At 41.4% G+C, this 12880-nt stretch overlaps 2 pseudogenes; one reads left to right on the top strand and one right to left on the bottom strand.

The window, feature by feature from the left end:
- Window positions 1-2297: 2297 nt before the first annotated feature.
- On the top strand, window positions 2298-3291 carry LOC129059828 (NADH-ubiquinone oxidoreductase chain 1-like; annotated as a pseudogene).
- Window positions 3292-4460: 1169 nt separating this feature from the next.
- On the bottom strand, window positions 4461-5124 carry LOC129060033 (cytochrome c oxidase subunit 2-like; annotated as a pseudogene).
- Between the last annotated feature and the right edge of the window lie 7756 nt (window positions 5125-12880).

Raw genomic sequence — 12880 nt, forward strand, 5'->3', positions numbered from 1 at the left:
TGATATAAAATAAACCACGAAAGTGGCTTTAATATTTCTGAACACACAATAGCTAAGACCCAAACTGGGATTAGATACCCCACTATGCTTAGCCCTAAACTTCAACAGTTAAATCAACAAAACTGCTCGCCAGAACACTACGAGCCACAGCTTAAAACTCAAAGGACCTGGCGGTGCTTCATATCCCTCCAGTGGAGCCTGTTCTGTAATCGATAAACCCCGATCAACCTCACCATCTCTTGCTCAGCCTATATACCGCCATCTTCAGCAAACTCTGACAAAGGCTGCAAAGTAAGCGCAAGTATCCACGTAAAGACGTTAGGTCAAGGTGTAGCCCATGAGATGGCAAGAAATGGGCTACATTTTCTACTTCAGAAAACTACGATAACCCTTATGAAACTTAAGGGTCGAAGGTGGATTTAGCAGTAAACTAAGAGTGGAGTGCTTAGTTGAACAGGGCCCTGAAGCGTGTACACACCGCCCGTCACCCTCCTCGACTATATTTCAAGGACTGTCTAACTAAAACCCCTATGCATTTATATAGAGGAGATAAGTCATAACATGGTAAGTGTACTGGGAAGTGCACTTGGACGAACCAGAGTGTAGCTTAATATAAAGCACCCGGCTTACACTTGGGAGATTTCAACTCAACTTGACCACTCTGAGCTAACCCTAGCCCCAAACCCAATCCACCCTACTAGCAAACGACTTTAACCAAATCATTCACTCAAATAAAGTATAGGCGATAGAAATTATAACTCGGCGCGATAGATATAGTACTGCAAGGGAAAGATGAAAACATATAACCAAGCATGACATAGCAAGGACTAACCCCTGTACCTTCTGCATAATGAATTAACTAGAAGTAACTTTGCAAGAAGAACGAAAGCTAAGACCCCCAAAACCAGACGAGCTACGTAAGAACAGCTAAAAGAGCACACCCGTCTATGTAGCAAAATAGTGGGAAGATTCACAGGTAGAGGCGACAAACCTATCGAGCCTGGTGATAGCTGGTTGTCCAAGATAGAATCTTAGTTCAACTTTAAGTTTACCTGCAGATACCCCAATCTCCCTGTAAATTTAACTGTTAGTCTAAAGAGGAACAGCTCTTTAGACACTAGGAAAAAACCTTGTAAAGAGAGTAAAAAATACAACACCCATAGTAGGCCTAAAAGCAGCCATCAATTTAGAAAGGGTTCAAGCTCAACACCCAACCACCCAAAAAATCCCAAACACACAACTGAACTCCTTACACCCCATTGGACCAATCTACTATCCTATAGAAGAAATAATGTTAGTATAAGTAACATGAAAATATTCTCCTCTGCATAAGCCTACATCAGTCCACAATATTACACTGACAGTTAACAGCTCAATATCTACAACCAATCAACAAACCATTATTATCCCTACTGTTAACCCAACACAGACATGCCCATAAGGAAAGGTTAAAAAAAGTAAAAGGAACCCGGCAAACCTTACCCCGCCTGTTTACCAAAAACATCACCTCTAGCATTACCAGTATTAGGGGCACCGCCTGCCCGGTGACATATGTTCAACGGCCGCGGTACCCTAGCTGTGCAAAGGTAGCATAATCACTCATTCCTTAAATAGGGACTTGTACGAATGGCTTCACGAGGGTTCAGCTGTCTCTTACTTTCAACCAGTGAAATTGACCTGCCCGTGAAGAGGCGGGCATAATAAAACAAGACGAGAAGACCCTATGGAGCTTCAATTTACTAATGCAAACAACACCCAATAAACCCACAGGCTCTAAACCACTAAACCTGCATTAAAAATTTTGGTTGGGGCGACCTCGGAGCATAACCCAACCTCCGAGCAACATATGCTGAGACTTCACCAGTCAAAACGAGTTACCGCGTGCAATTGATCCAATAATTTGACCAACGGAACAAGTTACCCTAGGGATAACAGCGCAATCCTATTCTAGAGTCCATATCAACAAGAGGGTTTACGACCTCAATGTTGGATCAGGACATCCCGATGGTGCAGCCTCAATTAAAGGTTCGTTTGTTCAACGATTAAAGTCCTACGTGATCTGAGTTCAGACCGGAGCAATCCAGGTCGGTTTCTATCTATTCTACATTCCCCCCTGTACGAAAGGACAAGAGAAATAAGGCCTACTTCACAAAGCGCCTCCCCCCCATAAATGATATTATCTCCATTTAATACTGTGCCTACACTTACTCAAGAACCGAGTTTGTTAAGATGGCAGAGCCCGGCAATTGCATAAAATTTAAAACTTTATAATCAGAGGTTCAATTCCTCTTAACAACATGCCAATAGACAAACTCCTACTTCTTATTGCACCTATTCTAATTGCCATAGCATTCCCAATGCTAACCGAACGAAAAGTCCTAGGTTATATACAACTACGCAAAGGACCCAACTTTGTAGGCCCCTACGGACTACTACAACCTTTTGCTGACGCTATACAACTCTTCACCAAAGAACCCCTAAAACCCTCCACAACTACCATCACCCTCTACATCACGGCCCCAACCTTAGCCCTCACCATCGCCCTCCTATTATGAGCCCCCCTCCCTATACCTAACCCCCTGGTTAAGCTTAACCTAGGCCTCCTATTTATCCTGGCCACATTCAGCCTAGCCGTCTACTCCATCCTTTGATCAGGATGAGCATCAACTCGAACTACGCCTTAATCGGTGCATTACGAGCAGTAGCCCAAACAATCTCATACGAAGTCACCCTAGCCATCATTCTATTATCAGTACTACTAATAAGCGGTTCATTTAACCTCTGTACTCTCATCACAACACAAGAACATCTCTGATTACTCCTGCCATCATCACCCTTAGCTATAATATGATTTATCTCCACACTAGCGGAAACCAATCGAACCCCCTTCGACCTCACTGAAGGAGAATCTGAAGTAGTCTCAGGTTTTAACATTGAATATGCTGCAGGCCCATTCGCCCTATTCTTCATAGCCGAATATATAAATATTATTATAATAAACGCCCTCACCGCTACAATCTTCCTAGGAACAGTATACAACATTCACTCCCCAGAACTCTACACAACATATTTCATCATTAAAACCCTACTCCTAACATCCCTATTTTTATGAATTTGAACAGCATATCCCCGATTCCGCTATGATCAACTCATACACCTCCTATGAAAAAACTTCCTACCACTTACTCTGGCACTACTCATATGACACATCTCTATACCTACTACAAACGCCAGCATTCCCCCCCAAACTTAAGAAATATGTTTGACAAAAGAGTTACTTTGATAGAGTAAATAATAGGGGTTTAAATCCCCTCATTTCTAGGACCATAGGAATTGAACCCATCCCTGAGAATCCAAAATTCTCCGTGCCACCTGTCACACCCTATCCTAAAGTAAGGTCAGCTACATAAGCTATCGGGCCCATACCCCGAAAATGTTGGTTATCTCCTTCCCGTACTAATTAATCCCCTAGCCCAACCCATCATCTGCTCTACCGTCTTCACAGGTACATTCATTGCAACACTAAGTTCACACTGATTTTTCACCTGAGTAGGTTTAGAAATAAACATACTGGCCTTTATTCCAATCTTAACTGAAAAAATAAACCCCCGCTCTACAGAAGCCGTTGTCAAATATTTTCTTACAGAAGCAAAGCATCCACAATCCTTCTAATAGCCGTCCTCTCCAACAACATACTCTCTGGACAATGAACCATAACCAACGCCACCAACCAATACTCGTCATTAATAATCACAAAAGCCCTAGCAATAAAACTAGGAATAGCCCCTTTGCATTTCTGAGTCCCAGAAGTCACCCAAAGAACCACCCTAATATTTTTGGTTTTAAAGCGGAAGCCTGTGGTCACTGTGCCTGCTCATAGGGGGATTGCCATGGCTAGGTTTATAGATAGTTGGGTAGTTGGTGTAAATGAGTGGGACAAGAGTCCGAGTAGATTGGTTGTGGCAATAAAAATAATCAAGGAAATTAGTATAAGGGACCAGGTTCGTCCCTTAGTGTTATGTATCGTTATTATCTGTTTTAAGATAAGTTGAATTAGTCATTGTTGAGTGGTGATTAGTCGGTTGTTGATGAGGTACTTGGAGGTTGGGATCAATAAGGGGGGAAATAGAGTGATTGGTACTGCGGCGGGTAGACCTAGTGCTGTAGGGGTAATGAATGAAGCAAATAAATTTTCGTTCATTATGGTTCTCAGGGCTTATTGTAGTTTTTTATTTTAATAAATTTTGGTGGGGCAGGCAGATGATAATGTGTGTTTAGTATTTTTAGTTGGGTAATGAGAAATAATTTGAGGAGTATTGAGGTGATGATAGTAGGTCATACAGTGGTATTTACCTGCAGCATTTCACTGTAAAGAGATAATGATTCTCTTGGTCTTTAACTTAAAAGGTTAATGCTGGGTTAGATTTACAGTGAACTCTGGAGAGGGAGTGAAAGGCGGGTTATAAAGTGAATACGCGTCTTATTTCGAAGACTTTTAGGGGAATTAATTCTAGGACGATAGGTATGAAACTGTGGTTAGCTCCGCAGATTTCTGACCATTGGCCATAGTATGCTCCTGGCCGTGTAGCAGTAAATGTGGTTTGGATTGCATCTGTTTTTAGGCCTAATGTGGGGACAGTTCATGAGTGTAAAACGTCTTGTGATGTAATTATCATACGAACGGGGCTTCAACTGGAAGGACTACCCGGTTATCAACGTCAAGGAGTCGAAGGTCACCTGGTTCTAGCAATAGCGGTGGGAGTATGTAGGAATTGAAGATTAATCCGCCATAGTCGGTATATTCGTAGGTTCAGTATCATTGATGTCCGATTGATTTAATTGTAAAGGAGGGGTTGTTGATTTCGTCTGTTATATAAAGGATACGTAAGGATGGGAGGGCAATTAGAACTAAGATGATAGCGGGCAGGATTGTTCAGACAGTTTCGATTTCTTGGGCATCTGAGATGTTAGTGTTAGTTTTGTTGTGAGTGTTAGGAAAAGGGCGTATAGGACTAGGAAGCAGATGAGAAAAATAATTATGAGGGCATGGTCATGAAAGACGATTAATTCTTCTATTACAAGAGATGTAGCGTCTTGCAGACCTACTTGCGCTGCGTGTGCCATTAAGATATACGGGGTTTAACCTGTAATTTAACTTCGACAAAGTTATGAAATGGTTTTTCTAATATCTTTTTGAAAATGTCATGGAGGTTATGGGGCTGGCTTGAAACCAGCTTTAGGAGGTTCGTTTCCTTCCTTTTTTGCCTAGGTTTCATGTAGATAGGTTCTTCAAACGTATGGTAGGGTGGAGGGCATCCATATAACCATTCCAGGTTGGTGGAGGGTTGTTCAATTGTTAGCACTTTTCGTTTTGAGGTGACGGCTTCCCAAATTATAAAAATTATTAGTATTACTGCTGTTAGGGAGATGAATGAGCCTACAGATGACAGAATATTTCATGTGGTATATGCATCGGGGTAGTGGGAGTAACGTCGGGGTATTCCAGACAGGCCAAGAAAGGGCTGTGGGAAGAAGGTTAGATTTACGGCAACAAATATGACAGCAAAATGGATTTTGGCATAGGTTTGGTCTAGAGTATCACCTGAGAATAGGGGGAATCAGTGGATAAAACCCCCTATGATGGCGAATACAGCCCCTATTGATAAAACGTAGTGAAAGTGAGCTACAACGTAGTATGTGTCATGTAGCACAATATCTAATGATGAGTTTGCTAGTACAATACCGGGAAGGCCCCCTACAGTGTAGAGGAGAATAAAACCTAGGGCTCAGAGCCCTGCAGCAGATTGTTTGGTGTTACTTATGTGGAGTGTAGCGAGCCAACTAAATACTTTGACGCCAGTGGGAATGGCGATAATTATAGTAGCGGAAGCGAAGTAGGCTCGTGTATCTACATCTATCCCTACTGTAAATATATGGTGGGCTCATACAATGAAACCTAGGAAACCAATTGATATTATGGCTCAGACTATACCCATGTAACCGAATGGTTCTTTTTTTCCTGAATAATATGTTACAATGTGGGAAATTATTCCGAGGCCTGGTAGGATGAGAATATAGACTCTGGGGTGACCAAAGAATCAAAACAGGTGTCGGTACAGGATCGGGTCCCCTCCTCTTGCTTGGTCAAAAAAGGTGGTATTAAGGTTGAGGTCTGTTAATAGTATGGTAATGCCAGCAGCTAGGACTGGAATGGAGAGGAGGAGTAGGACAGCTGTGATTAAGACCGATCAGACGAAGAGGGGTGTTTGGTATTGAGATATGACAGGGGGTTTTATATTAATAATTGTAGTAATAAAGTTAATAGCTCCTAGAATAGAGGAGATACCTGCTAAGTGTAAGGAGAAAATGGTTAGGTCTACAGAGGCCCCTGGATGAGAGTAGTTTCCTGCTAAGGGAGGGTAGACTGTCCAGCCTGTTCCGGCACCGGCTTCTACTATAGCGGATGCGAGCAGTAGTAGGAAGGAGGGAGGGAGGAGTCAGAAGCTTATATTATTTATGCGGGGAAATGCTATGTCGGGGGCGCCAATTATTAAGGGGACTAGCCAATTGCCAAAGCCCCCAATTATAATGGGTATTACCATGAAAAAGATTATTACGAATGCATGGGCTGTGACGATGACGTTATAGATGTGATCATTACCTAGGAGGTTGCCGGGTTGGCCTAAGTCAGCCCGAATAAGGAGACTTAGGGCTGTGCCCAGGACTCCAGCTCATGAGCCGAATAATAGATACAGTGTTCCAATGTCTTTGTGGTTTGTGGAGAACAATCAGCGGTCGGCGAACATCAGTGGGCGGGGGGAGGGGCGGGGTAGAAGATAGAATGGCTGAGCAAGGCATTAGACTGTAAATCTAAAGACAGAGGCTAAACCTCTTTTTAGCAGCCCTGAGGTGATTATCATGTTGAATTGCAAATTCGAAGAAGCAGCTTCAAATCTGCCGGGGCTTCTCCCGCCTTTTTTTCCTTGCGGCGGGAGAAGTAGATTGAAGCCAATTGATTAGGGTATTCAGCTGTTAACTAAATATTTGTGGGTTCAAGTCCCACTGGTCTAGTAAGGGCTTAGCTTAATTAAAGTGGCTGGTTTGCTTTCAGTTCATGCAGAGTAGGGTTTTGCAGTCCTTAGAGTTGCAGAAATTAAGTCTTATAACTTACTGAGGGCTTTGAAGGCTCTTGGTCTATGTTTAACCTAAATTTCTATGAGATGGCCAGTATGAGGGGGGAGATGGGTAGAAGTAAGGTGGTGAGGACAATGAGTGCGGGGAGGAGGGCGGTGGGTTTTGTGTTTTCGAATTGTCATTTTATTTTTACGTTATTGGATATGGGGAATAGTGTAATTGAGGTGGAGTAGATTAGGCGCATATAAAAATAGAGGTTGAGGAGGGTGATAATGGCTATGGCAGTGGGAACAATAAGGCTATTTTTTTTGTGAATTCTTCGATGGTAATTCATTTGGGTAGGAAGCCGGTTAGTGGGGGTGGGCCTCCCAGGGACAGTACGGTGGATGGGATTATAGGTACTATTCATGTTAGTTTGTTTCAGGTGCGAGATAGCAACAGGATTGTGGTGCTCGAGTTTAAGTTGAGTACTAGGAATGCGGTAGTCGTCAGGATAATGTGAATAGCTAGGTTAAAAATAGTGATGTTTGGATTATACGGTAGTACTGCTATTATTCAGCCTATGTGGGTGATTGAGGAGTATGCGAGGATTTTACATAATTGGGTCTGGTTTAGTCCACCTCAGCTGCCTGCTATGATAGATAAAATTGAAAGAGTGAGGAGAACATTTACGTCTACTAATGGAGAGATTTGATACATGATTGAAATTGGGGCTAATTTTTGTCATGTAAGGAGGAGCAGGCCTGATTCCATTTTCTCTTAATACCTATCCTGACCCTTTCAAGCTTGTGCGAAGCACTCTTTCATCTGCTCTGTCGCACGATGTGCTTTCCCTACCATAACATTTACAGAAGACTTTACATTTGCTAGTTTACTTGTCTCTAACCCTCACTAGTCTGCAAGTTCAGGAACTATACTTAGCTTGTTCATCTATTTTATATCTATTACTTAGGAAATTGCCCCAAATATTGTAGGGACATGGGATACAGGGGTATACTACTGTATTATTTGTGGTAAGAACACATGAAGAAATAAACTCATTGCAAATTATCAATGAATAATACTTGTTGGACATTTCCCGTAGGACAGTTATGGTGATGGGTAATTGCAATTGCGTTAGGATGGGAGGAAAGCTTGGTTAGAAAAGTAAAGCTACAGCAATTATATTGAATCCATTCATGTAGGATAGGTTCATTAACACTGGTTTGAAAAGTCTTTGATGATTTTAAGAAATAAACGTTACTTGTATGGAGGTTCTGGAAAGAGAATGTCTGAAACAAGTCAAAATACATTCTCTTTTGTTATATACACATAGACGTGATTGAAAACCTATATATGTAACCAGCAGTCCATTGCAACATACTGTAGACAGTCTTGTCTACTTCACAACATTATTTCCCTTCTCATGTACTGGTCTTATCTCCCTTCATCATGCTATAACATGAAGGGCATCGGCTGTGTCATTCCATGATTTTTTTCTGGAAGGGATCCTAGTACTTAACGGAGTACCTCAAAGATAGTAGACGCTCAGTAGATGTTCAGGTGCTCTTGGGTGTTGCTGGCTTTCCTGGTAACTTCTGAAGAAGAGTATTTATTTTGATTAGTTTATTTTGCCTAACGTCCTGACAATGGGCAGCATGCTACTAAGATCATGTGTTGTGTTTAGATGATAGTTAATTGAAAAATTTCACTGCATAATTGAAAGATTTGACTCTCTCTACTGAGTTCACAGGACTGTGCTGACTCTGCTAATTAGTTATTATCTTTCCTTGTTTTGCAATACTACCATGCTAGGGAACTCACTAATAGGATTTGTTAAAAGCTGAAGAGCTAGTCAGGCAGACAAGTACTGACAAGGACATTTAAAAGGAGAGCAAAAGATCAGGCACAGTGGCTCATCGTGCTGTAATCCCAGCACTTTGGGAGGCCAAGGCAGGCAGATTGCTTGAGGCCAGGAGTTTGAGACCAGCCCGGCCAACACGGTGAAACCCTGTCTCTACTAAAAATACAAATATTAGCTGGGTGTGGTGGCACGTGCCTGTAGTCCCAGCTATTTTGGAGGCTGAGGCATGAGAATCACTTGAACCTGAGAGGCAGTGGTGGCAGTGAGCCAAGATTGCGCCACTGCACTCCAGGCTGGGTGACAGAGTGAGACTCTGTCTCAAAAAAAAAAAAAAAAGAAAAAAATAATGGTATGGTAGTTCTAATGAATGGTATCTGTCTCTTCAGTCAGGATGTAAACTATCAGTAAAATACAAGATATGAACCAGGCATGGTGGCTTATGCCTCTAATCCCAGTACCTGGAGAGGCTGAGGTGAGAGGATTGCTTGAGCCTAGGAGTTTGAGACCAGCCTGGGTAAGACTCTGTCTCTACAGAAAATAAGTAAAAACTAGCTGGGTGTTGTGGCACACAACTGTAGTCCCAGCTACTTGGGAGGCTGAGGTGGGGGATCTCTTGAGTCCGAGAGATCGAGACTGCAGTGAGCTGAGATTGCACCACTGCACTCCAGCCTGGGCAACAGAGAGAGACCCTGTCAAAAAAAAAAAAAAAAAAAAAAAAAAAGATATAGTAGAAAATGAAGATGGGATTTGTGATTCTGGATTTCCAGGTTCATGGATGAAGTCTGATGAGTTGCTATGACTGTCAAAATAGCATAGATTCATAGTTCCATGAAGGTAAAGGAATTAGGTTAGCACCTGTTTTAATTAAACTTTGATTGGATTGAATGCACACACTAGAAAAAGTATAAAATACACTGGTTTAAGCAAGATAGAAGTTTATTTCCATCTCATATGAAAGATGGCCAGAGGTAGGCAATCCAGACAGGTGTTAGTAACACATCAAGATCACACAGCCTGGGGGTGGCACAAGCCTTAAATTCATTATCCAAGAGGTTAAGATAAGAATAGCACCTACCTCATAGAGCTAAGAGGATTTAATAATAAAAACCATATGAAGTACTTGAATAAACACCTGGCACATATAACATGCTCAATAGGTGTTATTTATTAATGTGAGGGAGCCACAGATTACTCAAGTGATGAATAAATAGTAACTAACATTCTGATAACTTCCATGGAGGAAGGATGAGGGATCTGGGAGAGGACATCACAGGGGTTTCTCATCTAGTTTGGAGGCTCTGGGAATACTGTTCTGAGGAACTAATGCCCCAGATATATCTGAAAGATGAGTAGGTGTTAGTTGGGTGGCCGGCTGGGGATGGTTCCAATCAGAGAGAATCCACCTGTCCTGGATTAGGAGGGGCACCAGAAAGGAGTGAAAGGAGGCTTTGTGTCTGGATTTCAGAAGACGAGGCTGGAGAGGAGCAGGGCCAAGGTCAGGATACCTGTTAGGGATTTGGGTCCTTATCTGGACAGTAATGGACAACTACCAACGAGGATCAATCAGTTGGAGGAGGAAGTAACCACGAGGCTGGATCTCTGCTTGTGTCCAGAGTTCCCAAACCCCAGGGGCTGATGCTCCCAGGTGGGAATGACTGTAGACAGCTTGCCTCAATGTATCTTGCATCCTGGAGTAGGGGTGGGGCTCCAGCCATTTTGAGAGATTCATAGTTGGTATGAATTTGATAACACATTGAATGCCAGATAACTGGGTGGAAAGGAAGCTTATTTTGATTCACACTTCCTCATTCAAACAAAAATATTCTGAAAGCCCTAAACTAGAGGAGGGAATGTATGCATAATCTGAAAACACTTATATTTGGCTCTGGAAACCACAAAAGTAAAGAGCTCAAGTGGCATGGTCACCTGTGTGTCCATATTCTTGCACTCCTGAAATTCCCTTGGATTCACACTGTCCCGCTCTGGCCCCTGCTTGGGGTCTGGGACCTACCAGTGAAAGAAGGGTGGGCCCACTTGGGGTAACTGAGCACTACTCATTTATTCCACAGTGGCTTATGGTCGTTGAAACTTACATAGGGACTCATGTGAGAGCAAACTGTTCTTGCAGATAACATGCTGTAGATGTGGAAATCTGTTGTCGGTTCTTATACAGCTATAAGCACACCATGTGCATAAAATACGCGAACATTATTCAATTTTTTCTTAATATGTTTGACAAAAATTTTAGAGGAACAAAAATAAAGGAGTTCATTAATAGAACTAGAGTAGGAACTACATGTTATCAAATATGTAACTATGGAGTCTAATCATCTCATCTCTGGTTTTTACTGTAGTCTGTACTCTAAAACAAGTGTGGAAGTGGAGCACTCTACATATCCTAAGTGCCAAAAATATTCTCTTCATGAAATTCGCCAGATCTGCAAAACACAGCTCCTTTTGAAGAGAAGAGCCAGGGAACTCCATTAGCAGGCTTTGATGGCATTAATAATTCAGAGAGGTGCTGTGTATCTTCTTTGAGATAGACAGAAGGGTCCCTTTTAATGTACAACCAGGCAGTAGAGAGGAGAGGACACGGGTTGGAGAGAAGAGGAGGTTGCAAGCCAGCACCTGTCCCACACCAGGGGATGGAAGCTAATTGTGAAAAGCTGCCCCATTACAGCTGCTGCCTTTTGAAAAATGCAAACTGTGTTTTGTGCAAACATATCATGCACTTGTAAGTATCTTAGATTCCTGATAGATCTGATTATTCCCTCCTCCCCACTAGTGGCTTCATCTTATCTAATTAGCATGTGTGAAAGTTGATTCCTTTTTTAATCAGGAAGCTATGGAAACAAAATTAATTTGTGATTTAATCTTAACTCATGGAAGCATTAATGATAATTAAAAATTATTTTAAAAATTAAAAAAATGTTCATGCACATTTTTGATATGTTGTCATGAGAGTATTAAGATATCACAGATAAGTGGCTTCCAAAATTTCCAGCACTTGAAAATTTAAAAAAATGGTGCTTCTCTCTGAATTCAGTATTCCTGTAGTAATGGAGAATCTGGGAATCGAAGTGAATATTTCTGGGAAAAAAAATATTTCTCCTGGCAGACGAAAGCTTAGTAGCACGAAGTCAGTGTATGGTCCAGCCACAGTCAGAGCTAGCTGAAAAATGTAAGAGTCAATAAGGAATGATGTCTTTTGTTATTATCAACATCTGTTTAGGGCCAAGTAGGTGTTATTCAGTGATAGAGAAAAACTTGATTTGGAATCGTCACTGCAGTTAAATAAACTAAATGAAAAAGTGAGAAAAGCCCTATCATTATTGGAAAAAGAAGAGAAAATGTTCCATATTTAGCCATATCATATGTATTAGTTTTGAGATGGCAGAAACCAAACAAAAAGATGGCTGGATGCATCATTAGACTTTTTGGTTACCAAGGAACTAAGACCTGCTGCTGTCACTTAGAGTTACAGAATTTGTAGTAGGGCAATGATCTTTGAATAGGTTAGAGAGGTCCTGGAGGTCCCGGAGACACTTTTAGCAAGTCTGCAGAATCTTCCCTTTTCCAACTAAATATCTGTGGGAAGCCACATTTTTTTTCTCATATTTAAATCAAAGCAACATATCACAACAGGTTCAGCAAAAGTGGATGTAAGAATCCAGATGTCTTTTATTAAGCAAAAATTACAGAGGTTTGCAAACATTCAAAACAATGGAACTCTTCTAGGTAATTGTTTTTGTTTTAGAAAATAGTTATTTGTTTAAATAAAACTATATTATTTATGTGAACATGTAATGGTTTTATTTTAATTAATTAAATAGAGCTTTGAAAAATTCTCAGTTGGAATTTTTAATATCATAAAGATGAAGAAATATAATTCATATGAACAAA

Source organism: Pongo abelii, chromosome 5 (genome assembly GCF_028885655.2).
Source record: "Pongo abelii isolate AG06213 chromosome 5, NHGRI_mPonAbe1-v2.0_pri, whole genome shotgun sequence".
In the NCBI taxonomy this organism is placed as follows: Eukaryota; Metazoa; Chordata; class Mammalia; order Primates; family Hominidae; genus Pongo; species Pongo abelii.